This window comes from Culex pipiens, chromosome 3 (genome assembly GCF_016801865.2).
Source record: "Culex pipiens pallens isolate TS chromosome 3, TS_CPP_V2, whole genome shotgun sequence".
In the NCBI taxonomy this organism is placed as follows: Eukaryota; Metazoa; Arthropoda; class Insecta; order Diptera; family Culicidae; genus Culex; species Culex pipiens.
In genome coordinates this window covers 82,436,369-82,448,833 of record NC_068939.1, presented here as the reverse complement: position 1 = coordinate 82,448,833, position 12,465 = coordinate 82,436,369, and the positions used below count along the sequence as shown (strand labels likewise).

The 12,465-nt window shown below is 35.1% G+C and overlaps 1 protein-coding gene across 5 annotated transcripts in view; it reads left to right on the top strand.

The window, feature by feature from the left end:
* Positions 1 to 12,465, top strand: part of LOC120421337 (protein GDAP2 homolog) — a 150,600-nt gene that overhangs the window by 15,801 nt on the left and 122,334 nt on the right. The gene's annotated exons all lie outside the window — the stretch shown is intronic.

The window sequence follows — 12,465 nt, the reverse complement described above, 5'->3', positions numbered from 1 at the left end:
TCACGCCGGAATTGCAAAAAAAAAACTATATACCACCTCTAGACAGGCCTCGTTCTTAAATTTCAGCAAAAATCAATCTTCAATAAATTTTTGAGCATCAAATACAATTGTCCAAAACTCTGATGAACAATTCTCTACGAAATCGGTCTTTTTTCTTCAATTTTAATTTTTGTATTTTTTAATCCGACTGAAACTTTTTTGGTGCCTTCGGTATGCCCAAAGAAGCCATTTTGCATCATTAGTTTGTCCATATAATTTTCCATACAAATTTGGCAGATGTCCATACAAAAATGATGTATGAAAATTCAAAAATCTGTATCTTTTGAAGGAATTTTTTGATCGATTTGGTGTCTTCGGCAAAGTTGCAGGTATGGATACGGACTACACTGGAAAAAAATAATACACGGTTAAAAATTTTTAGTGATTTTTTTATTTAACTTTTTATCACTAAAACTTGATTTACAAAAAAACACTATTTTTATTTTTTTTTATTTTTCATATGTTTTAGAGGACATAAAATGCCAACTTTTCAGAAATTTCCAGGTTGTGCAAAAAATCATTGACCGAGTTATGAATTTTTTAATCAATACTGATTTTTTCAAAAAATCTAAATTTTGGTCGTAAAAATTTGTTAACTTCATTTTTCGATGTAAAATCAAATTTGCAATCAAAAAGTACTTAAGTGAAATTTTGATAAAGTGCACCGTTTTCAAGTTATAGCCATATTTGAGTGTTTTTTTGAAAATAGTCGCAATTTTTCATTTTTTAAAATTAGTGCACATGTTTGCCCAGTTTTGAAAAAAATATTTTTGAAGAGCTGAGAAAATTCTCTCTATCTGCTTCTTTGGACTTTGTTGATACGACCTTTAGTTGCTGAGATATTGCAATGCAAAGGTTTAAAAACAGGAAAATTGATGTTTTCTAAGTCTCACCCAAAACACCCAACTTTTACGACCAAAATTTCGATTTTTTGAAAAAATCAGTATTGATTAAAAAATTCATAACTCGGTCAATGATTTTTTGCACAACCTGGAAATTTCTGAAAAGTTGGCATTTTATGTCCTCTAAAACATATAAAAAATAAAAAAAATAAAAATAGTGTTTTTTTGTAAATCAAGTTTTAGTGATAAAAAGTTAAATAAAAAAATCACTAAAATTTTTTAACCGTGTATTACTTTTTTTCCAGTGTAGTCCGTATCCATACCTACAACTTTGTCGAAGACACCAAATCGATCAAAAAATTCCTTCAAAAGATACAGATTTTTGAATTTTCATACATCATTTTTGTATGGACAGCTGCCAAATTTGTATGGAAAATTATATGGACAAACTAATGATGCAAAATGGCTTCTTTGGGCATACCGAAGGCACCAAAAAAGTTTCAGTCGGACTAAAAAATACAAAAAAAAAAATCGAATGATCGAAATCCTAGAGAACTGCTCTGATATTATTTTAACATAAGGTTTGATAGTTAGAATTTTTATGTGATTTTGCAAATGCTAAACATTTTTTTACTTTGACTAGCTTTTTCATTAGCAGTATTTTTATCATGCATTTTTAACATGTGAAATCATTCTATAGTGAAAAATGTAAGAAAAAACAAGCAGCAAAAAATTACGGTAAGGCCGTTGCAAATATTGTTTGAAGTTTTTGTCCCTCGACTCTGACCAAAGTCGAGGGGGGGAGGGGGGTCAAAAAAATATAAAAGTATAGCAATTGAAATTACGAGCTATGGTTTCAACATTTTAATAAAAAAAAGTGTTTTAAAATGCATTATACACCTGTCAAGTTGTTTTGCCACCATTGGTTTCCAAAATATCCAAGTATTGAGGAAAATTTTATTTTTTGAGAAAAATATTTTTTTTGCGGTGCTGTACATTGGAATTTCATAGAAATTCAAAACATTTTTAAACAAGCCCAAACATGCTAAATATTATAATCAATGCAGAAAAATGCATGTTAGAGTGTTTTCAGTTAATTAGACCTCTATTTTGATGAAAATTTTGAAGTTTTTCGGAAAAAAAATTTTGTTCCTGTTTTTTCGGAACAATTTTGGAGGGGGGCGTCATGAACTTACTACATAAGCTAAACGAGATTATTGCAAATTATATTATTAAAAATTAAACAAGAATAATAAAAAACACAAAAAGTAATTTTTCCCAAAAAAAAAAACCTCAAAATGAATGAACCTCGAACAAAAGTTGTGAGGTTAAATGCTGTACACGTTTCAAAGTTTTTTTTTATTATATCTGTTTTCTAGTGGAAATGTCCCAATCTCTTCAAAGTTCGTAAATCAGTTCTGTTATTAAATAAGTATGTCAAGTGATATCATTCTTCGTGCCTTGGGCTTCAGCCAAAATTATAACCTTTCAAAATGCTAGCAGGAGAAAATTTGGAGTACAAAAATAAAATTATTAAAAAAGTAGTATACAGTATGTAAAAAAAAAATTTACACCCTTTGGGCACAATGCACATATTGTGAAGAAACATCTAAACAAATTAATGTTGAAAGATGATTTCTTTAAAAAGTTATATAACAAATACTATTACAAAAATCGAAAAAGGTGCAAAAAAAGTTTGTACACCTTTCGAAAAATTTACATAAATAAAGTTATTTGTTGACAAATCACCATGAATCCAGTCTCCCAACTCCAAATAGGAATCCTTGACTGATTAATAAAATGATTGGGATTGAGTATAAAGTTTACTAACTACTTAGTGTAAAAGTTTATATAACTCTGGAAATTCTATAGAAAACTTATCTAAACTTAATTTTGCAAGCTTTTAAATTCTACTAAATGTCAATATAGTACGATAGAATTGCTAAATAAACATTTTGGAGTGGGTATAACACCGTTTTGGGAGTGTTTGTAACGATAGAATAGATTTTTCGTTGAAATTTCGTACCAACCCGGAATTAATCAAGTTAATTTGATAAAAAAATGTGATCTAACCGTAAAACAATATATGTCATGGATGTATAAATAATGGGAACGGAATATTTACATTCTAATCAAGACTTGAATTCAAATTGAATCCATTGTAGGTATCAGCATTTTCACCATAAAAAAAAAAACAAATTATTCGCTCTAAAGCATTGTCTTGGCGTTCTCGATTGCGAGATTCCTACTCGAAACTAATTGCAAACCTCTTTTTACACCTAAGCTTCCATCCACCCCGGGATTCGAACTGACGATCTTTGGATTGTTAGTCCAACTGCCTACCAGCGACTCCACCGAGACAGGACCCAGGGAGACGACTCCTACAGCTGGACTGAGCTATCGACCTAACCTCTAGGTTATACCGGGGCCAACATTTACTTCCCCGTCTGATGGAAGGCGTGACCAGGCAGACTTGGTGAGAGGCAACCACGCTCACCCCTACACCACGGTTCCCGGCCGCAATAAAAGTTTAATAAAGCTGTTCAATCTCAGCTGGTTCCCTTCCCGAATGTTCAAACAAAAATACACCAATATCTAAATTTGACTCCGGTTTCGATTGAAATCCCAAAGCGAGCAAGAGCTTATTCGAGCGAAAAACAAATCCATCGACAGCTGTGTATGCAATTTGATAAGGCCGGCAGCATATTGCTTTGTACTACTACTGGCTGACTAACTCCCTTTCCGGAACATCAGAACCATCGTAACGAAATTCGAAACCGGGCAGGACGAATGTGTGTCCTCCCGAGGTTCTGTGTCCTCCTGAGTGAATTTATTTTTAACACACAAGTCAACGCGACCTTCTTCGTGAATCTGCATATTTCCATTTTTTTTTTTGGAGTGGGGTAGCCACATATGGTCGTGTTTTCGTTTGTTTTCCCTGTGAAAGATAGGGTTGAATGGATCGGTGGAACCAGCTTTAGCAGAAGGACAACCGAATCGTGGATTTGGAGCTAAATCTAAGTAGAACATTTCAGGATTGTCTGAATTTGTTTTACCTTTTGCGCTGATTGCAACCATTTTTGCATAATAGCTACGCTTTGCTTTAGGACTCCGACAAAATTCAAAAGCTCGAAGATAAAGTGCACTTGAATGCGAAAAAAAGAACCGCACAGCTTCCGACTTTTCTCGAAAAGCAGGTCACTTTTCCACCACTTCCAGTGGTCGTTATCGTCATTATGCTTTTTCGGGGGTAGATCTTTCAGCGAAGCTCAATGAGCGGTTCCAAGCAGTCTGGCCAAGTCGAATGTGTCGCAGCAGTGGCTCTCTGAAAAAGAAAAAAAAAACTCCTACCCCGAAGACCATTTCCAGCAGCTTTTGAGAGACATATCCAGTAATGCTCCCCACCAGATGGCAGCGTGTACGGAGGAAGATAAACTGTACGCCTACACGTATGCAACCTTGACACTGTGGGAAAAATGTCGAGCGCCGTAAAGTAGGCAAGTGCCGGCAATACATTTCAACGCTCAATTTCACAACAAAGGTATTGAAAACTTTTGAGCATATTCAATCAAAAATGTCCACATTTTCCACCTGTGCAAATCCACCACACAAACAGAGGAAGAGAGAAAGAGCACATACCGTAATCATCTATGAATTTTAAATGACTTGATACACGATTTTTTTTTTTTTTTTAATTTATATTTATTTAGATTTTCTCTTCCATGTACATTCATTCAGTTAAAATATTATTGAGTGTCCAATCACAATCGATGACTTTTCACCTCAATTTTAAATACTAGCAACTTTCATTTATTCATGAAATATTGTAGCTTTCGCTATTCAGTGATTTCAAATGTAGGAGGTCCTACATGTACAATAGGGAAAAGGGATACCTTAAAACTAACTTATAAACTATATAAAGAGCGGATCAATGCAGCTGAAGACTGCAATGATTTTTGTCGAAATGCATCAATTATCTTATTGGACATAACATCCAAAGTGTCAACTTCGGCTAATTGATGAAGTTCACTGGTGCTGAACCAGGGAGGAAGTTTCAGAATCATTTTCAGAATTTTGTTCTGAATCCTCTGAAGTTTTTTCTTCCTGGTTAAGCAACAGCTTGTCCAGATCGGCACAGCATAAAGCATGGCAGGTCTGAAAATTTGTTTATAAATTAACAGTTTATTCTTGAGACAAAGTCTAGAATTCCTGTTTATAAGTGGATACAAACATTTAATATATTTGTTACATTTAACCTGGATACTTTCAATGTGATCCTTGTAAGTAAGGTTTTTGTCAAAAGCAAGTCCAAGATATTTCACTTGATCCTCCCACTTAAAATTTACCTCATTCATCTTTATAATGTGATGACTTTTTGGTTTAAGAAAATCAGCCCTTGGTTTGTGAGGGAAAATAATAAGTTGAGTTTTTGCAGCATTTGGAGTAATTTTCCATTCTTTCAAATAAGAATTGAAAATATCCAAGCTTTTTTGTAATCTTCTTGTGATGACACGAAGGCTTCTACCTTTGGCGGAGATGCTTGTATCATCAGCAAAAAGTGATTTCTGACATCCTGGGGGCAAATCAGGCAAGTCAGAAGTAAAAATATTGTATAAAATTGGACCCAAAATGCTTCCTTGAGGGACGCCAGCACGTACAGGTAGTTGATCAGATTTGCTGTTCTGATAACATACCTGCAGAGTACGATCCGTCAAATAATTTTGAATAATTTTCACGATGTAAATCGGAAAATTAAACCTTTTCAATTTTGCAATCAAACCTTTATGCCAAACACTGTCAAATGCTTTTTCTATGTCTAGAAGAGCAGCGCCAGTAGAATAGCCCTCAGATTTGTTGCTTCGAATCAAATTTGAAACTCTCAACAACTGATGAGTAGTTGAATGCCCAAGGCGAAATCCAAACTGCTCATCAGCGAATATTGAATTTTCATTAATGTGCGTCATCATTCTATTAAGAATTATTCTTTCGAATAATTTACTAATAGATGAAAGCAAACTAATGGGCCGATAGCTTGAGGCTTCAGCAGGATTTTTATCCGGTTTTAAAATCGGAACTACTTTGGCATTTTTCCAACTACTGGGAAAATATGCCAAATCAAAACATTTGTTGCAAATTTTGACCAAGCTACTTAAAGTTGCTTCAGGTAGTTTTTTAATTAAAATGTAAAAAATGCCGTCCTCACCAGGGGCTTTCATATTTTTAATTTTTTTGATAATAGATTTTATTTCATTCAGATCCGTATTAAAAACATCATCTGATGAAAACTGTTGTTCAACAATATTCTGAAATTCTATTGAAATTTGATTTTCAATAGGACTCAGAACATTTAAGTTGAAATTATGAGCACTCTCAAACTGCTGAGCAAGTTTTTGAGCTTTCTCCCCATTAGTTAATAGAATATTATCACCATCTTTTAAAGAAGGGATTGGTTTTTGAGGTTTCTTAAGAACCTTTGAAAGTTTCCAAAAAGGTTTGGAATAAGGTTTAATTTGTTCGACATCTCTTGCGAACTTTTCATTTCGCAGGAGAGTGAATCTGTGGTCAATAACCTTTTGCAAATCTTTTTGAATTCGCTTCAGTGCAGGATCACGAGAACGTTGATACTGTCTTCGGCGAACATTTTTCAGACGAATCAGAAGCTGAAGATCGTCATCAATAATGGGAGAATCAAATTTGACTTGGACTTTAGGAATAGCAATATTCCTAGCATCCAAAATTGCATTAGTTAAAGATTCCAAGGCTGAATCAATATCAGCTTTGGTTTCTAAAACAAAATCATGATTTAAATTGTTCTCAATATGATGCTGATACCTGTCCCAATTAGCTTTGTGGTAATTAAACACAGAACTATTGGGTCTGGTAACTGCTTCATGAGAAAGTGAAAAAGTTACTGGAAGGTGATCAGAATCAAAATCAGCATGAGTCACTAAAGGACCACAATACTGACTTTGATTTGTCAAAACCAAATCAATTGTTGATGGATTTCTAACAGAAGAAAAGCAAGTTGGCCCATTCGGGTATAAAACCGAATAAAGACCAGAAGTGCAATCTCTGAATAGAATTTTACCATTGGAATTTACTTTTGAATTATTCCAAGATTGGTGTTTGGCATTAAAATCACCGATGATCAAAAATCGAGATCTATGCCGAGTAAGTTTATTCAAATCCCCTTTGAAATAATTTTTATTTTCCCCAGTGCATTGGAATGGTAAATATGCAGCTGCAATCATAATTTTCCCAAAAGAAGTTTCAAGTTCAATGCCCAAACTTTCAATAACTTTTAACTTAAAGTCACGTAAAGTGCTATAAGTCATACTACGGTGGATAACTATTGCAACTCCACCGCCATTTCGATTCATTCTGTTATTGGTTATAACTTTATAATCTGGATCACTTTTCAAATAAGTGCCAGTTTTTAAAAATGTTTCGGTTATAACAGCAACATGCACGTTATGAACTCGTAAAAAGTTGAAAAATTCATTTTCTTTCGCTTTTAAAGAGCGAGCATTAAAATTCATAATATTGATGGAATTACTTAGATCCATGATTAAACTTCAGGGTAAGAACAACATCATTCGCAAATTTTAATCCAATCTGGATAGCTTCCATCATGGATGTAGCATTACTCATTGTTTGAATCAAACCAAACAGTGAGTTTTGCAAAAAAGTCATTTTTTCAAACGTAACATCGCCGAGATCAGAAGATCCCAAAGCGTTGCCAGCAGAAAAATTTTCAAATGAAATTTGAGGTACCTGCCCAATTTGAAAATTGGTAGAGGATTTAAAATTCGTGGATGAACCCGAACCCGAAACGACGTTGGCATATGAAATGCCATTGCTGTTACCTAACTTTTCCACGGTAGGGGTATTTCTAGCATTGTTCGAGTGAGACAGCACGAACGTTTGATTTAAAGATGCAGGTACAACCTGACTTTGAGAAAATTTCGGTTTGGATTTCGGCTGATGCTTAGCACGAGAATCCAAAACCTTTTTTCTGATGGGGCAATCCCAGAAATTTGATTTGTGATTTCCACCACAATTTGCACATTTAAATTGGGTGACTTCATTCACGGGACAATTGTCCTTGTCGTGAGAAGAATCCCCGCAAACCATGCATTTTGGAACCATGGCGCAATGATCAGTACCGTGACCGAATGCCTGGCAACGCCGGCACTGGGTCAGATTCTGGCCATTACCGCCATGTTTCTTAAAATGCTCCCACTTTACCCGTACATTGAACAAAAACTGAAATTTGTCCAAAAGTTTCAAATTGTTGATTTCATTTCTATTGAAATGAATCAGATAAAATTGTGAAGTCAAACCAAAGCGAGAAATATTCCCGTTTGATTTTTTCTTCATTGGTATTACTTGGGATGGGGCAAAGCCAAGTAACACCTTAAGTTCGTTTTTGATCTCATCCACCGACAAGTCGTTGGAGAGACCTTTCAGGACCGCCTTGAATGGACGAGCATTCTTGGTCTCATACGTGTAAAAATTGTGTTTGTGGTTTTTCAAATAACCAACAAAAGTTTGGTGATCTTGTAAAGATTCCGTCAACAAGCGACATTCTCCTCTTCGACCAAGCTGGAACGAAACCTTCAAATTGCAAGTTTCCTTGCAATTCTTCAGTTGCGTTCGAAAGCTGGCCAAATCGGAGACGGAAGTCACTACAATTGGCGGAGCCTTTACTCGTTTCTCGACGGCAGAAGGCTCAGTACAAGGAGAAGGATCCTTGTCAACAGTTTCGGATAAAACACCGAAACTGTTTGCCAATGGAATTGGAGGATTGACCTCACTTTCAGAATCAGAATCAGACCTCGGATGAGGCTGTTTTCTTTTTCTGTTTCCGTTAGCCGGTTTAGCGTTCAAACGCTTCACCGACGTAACGACCAAATCTTCAGAAGATTTGCGTTTACCTTTGTTTTGACGCATTTTGCAAGCAAAGTTCTCTTAAAAAGATGGCTTCGTTTGTAAAATACAACAAAATTTCAGGTGGGGTTAGTCTTGAAAAGACTGTTTAGAATTTGGGAAAATAACTCAGGTAGTCTTTAAAAAGACTGTGAATTTTTTTTTAAATAACTCTGAGCTTAGGTAGTAAAAAATACCGCAGCTCTAGTGTCCGTTCACCTCGAAGGTTCGCAAGACACTGACTTGATACACGATAATAATCCGCCGGTGAGCGCTTGCTCTCGAGCTTTCGGCATCTCATTTCCTTTCACTGTATTGAGTCCTTTTTTTTGGCATTCAACCACTTTTTCGTACTCCTACACGGCACCACACGGGAGTGGAAAGTTTTGTCAGGTGAAGGTGGGGTGTTCTTTAGTGATTTGAACTTAATGTTTTTACTTTTTAAATAAAATTTAAATTCTTGAATTGTGATACAACATTTTTATTTTTTTGCAGAATTTGCAGTAAAAATCAACGTTGAAACTGCAGAGAAAAGGAAACTTTGATAACATTTGAGAAATTTCAATGAAAAAAAAGTTTAAGCTGGAAAAAATAAAACCAACAGTTAAAAAGCTTTATCGTGGCACCCCATTTCGACGGGTAAAAACAGCATATGATCAAACATGACCTGGTTTTCCATTGCCTTTCTGTCTTTTTTGTGCCATTCATTCGCCAGATCTCTAGCCTCAATAGTTTAGTGTGTGGGTGTGGGTGGTGACCGAGCTTTCTGTTTAGAAGGATAGGGTGTGGGTGTGTCACAGCTTCCAATAACAACTCCCGACTCCTTTGAAGTGAATAGAGCTGGGATGATGAAGGGGAAATTGGGGTGGAAAAATATGTACACTGCATAGAAATGCATTTTGATTGAATTTCTGGGCATGATTTGTTGTAAGCAAGTAGAAGAATTCATCAAACTTTAATCCAACAAGCTCTTACAGCAAAAAGAACAATTTATTTTATGAAGAAATAATGAATATGGTTTTAAATGTTTTTTCCTTCAATAAACTAAACCTTCGGTGGTACTTGACATTTTGGAAGTTGATGCCAATAAACGCTCCAGTTTCATCATCTCCTCTCCCATTTAATGGATTGCAGACCTTATTTGGTCAATATTTTTGGCATTTAAAGCACATTGAAACCCTGAATTGGCACATTCAAAAAACTGATTTTTGAAGGTTTGCTCAGATGCTTTCTATAAATTTGGTCGTAGAAGGCGTAAATTACGAGATAAAATTTTAGTGTCTTCGACAAAATTGCTTGGATTGGCAAGCCCAACAACTAGAAGACAAAAAAAATCCCAAAAATAGTCCTGAAAAGTTAGATTTTCAAAATCACCCTAATCGTGAACCACCCTTATTTTCAACCAAGCCAAAAGTTGCCCCTTTTTATTTACAACAACTCTTCTCAAGGCACCAAAGCTCCAAAATTTCACCATTTTTCGGAAAATCCGTTTTCCACTTAATTTTGCGATCTGGACCACTGCAGTCAACTTCGTTTCAAGTATGGGCAAAAATTTACCGCCGAGTTATGATTTTTTGGAATTAGAAATCAAACTTCAAGTAACACCTCTTATGACATCATTCGAAAAGTTTTCGAAGTACTTAACAAAAAAAATATATATTGTGCACGAATAGAAATCCTGTAAGCAAATCCGGTAACACTGTGTTGTTGAATTCGACAACATGGGAATGTTTCCAAAATCGTCAACATTTTTCTCGATTTTGAACAACAATGTTATCGATTTTGAAAACATTTGCAGCGAAATCGAGAAAAATGTTGTCGAATTCAACATTACAGTGTTACCGGATTTGCTTTCAGGATTTCTATCCGTGCGTTCAGTTTCTGATTTAAAGCCACTTGAGGTTCAATTTTGTGAAAATTTATTTAGATTTTTCTATTTAAAAAATCATGATAACCCATTTTCACCAAAGAATAATCATTTCTAATAAATTTTATGTTAATCCTGTTAGAGTTGTGGAATCAGGTGACTGTTCAAGTTGGAGGTTGTAAGAAGAATGATTTATTTGAAAAGCTTTAACAATTAGGTTAACTACGATTAGGTTCTCTAACTCCACAGCTTGCTTGATTCCAACAAATTCGTCATAGTAACATTGAAGATTCGTCTTTCAATACTGAGATTCATTAACTCAATAAAACTAAGTGTTTTGAGTGCCAACCAAACTGCATTATAATTTCAAATATCGATATCTCAGAAACTATTGGTTTGAATAACAAAGTTAAAAAAATAATCAAAATAATTTGAATAGTTTTAAGCATTTCTTTTTTCTTGTTTGAAAATTGAATGGTTTTGTTATAAAATTGCTACAAGAGTGTACACTAGGGTGCCCAGAATTCTGGGCAGCTATTATGAGCCAAATATGAGCAAAATCGGTCAACATTTACTTATTGATACTCGGGGTGAAGTTTGTATGAGAAAAATCGAAAAAATGTATGAAAAAAACAATTTCCTTACTGTTTGGTCTGCACGGAGCGCTATTTCTATCCAAATATTCCCAAAAGTGAGATTCTCATTGAAAATTTAATGCTCTACAACTTTGTAGAACATACCATAGCTGTAAAACTCGATCCTGAAAAGTTATTAGCGATTTAAAAATGTCGTTTTTGTATGAAAAACATTTTTTTCACCAACTTCAGGCTCGGGTATCAATGGGTTACGCTCAAAATTTGCACAGATGCTTAAAATATCCCAAAAAACCGTTTTCCGCTTGTGGAGCAGGGGGTCATTTTTTCTGGGCACTCTAGTGTACACTGTACACGGAAAAAATAATTTCCGGTTTTTTATTTAACTTTTTTTTACTTATAGTTAACCTCTCAAAATATTTTTTTTTAATTTTTGATTTTGAATTGAATTGAATTTGCAATCGAAACGTTTTTTTTTTAATGTACCGTAAAACGGGGTGAGATTTTTTTCGCAAAATGAAGAGTACAAATTATATACGTACGGAATGGTATGGAATCATATTGACCGTGGTAGAGAAGGAGGGCCTTGTGGCGCGGTGGTTAGCGGCTTCGGCTGCCGATCCCTATGTTGCTGTGAAGCGCGGGTTCGATTGCAGCGTTATCCTCCTGGCCTGGCATTCAAACGGATGGTGAAGTAAAACGTCGGTCCATTTGCGTAAAAGAGGTCACACCACACATAACCTTCAGACGCCTAGAAATTAGGTCGTTAGAGTGGATTGCTTTGCTTTTTTTTTGTGGGAGGGAAGTGTTCAAAGTAGCTTAAGGAGAACTTTTAAAAAGGTAGTTTAAAAAGTTAGTTAGGGACCAATCATTATCCATAAACCACGTGGACACTTTGGGGGGGGGGGGGGGGGAATTGTCCACAAGGGTAGCGGGGGGTTCTGAGATTTTAAAAAAGGGCCTACGTGATTTATGATGGTCCCTTAACTATAATTAAGAAAATATTGAGTTTTTTGTTTTTTTGATAAGGTCCTATAGTGAAATATGGAGTTTTTTTTATAAGGTCCTATAGTGAATAAAAGCATTATTTTATTCTTCTCAAATTGTCATAGTTTTCTCAACGAACAAGATTTTGCATCGAAACACGGAATGCATTTTCGGATTCTTTGGACAATTTTCCACTAGGAGAAGGTAA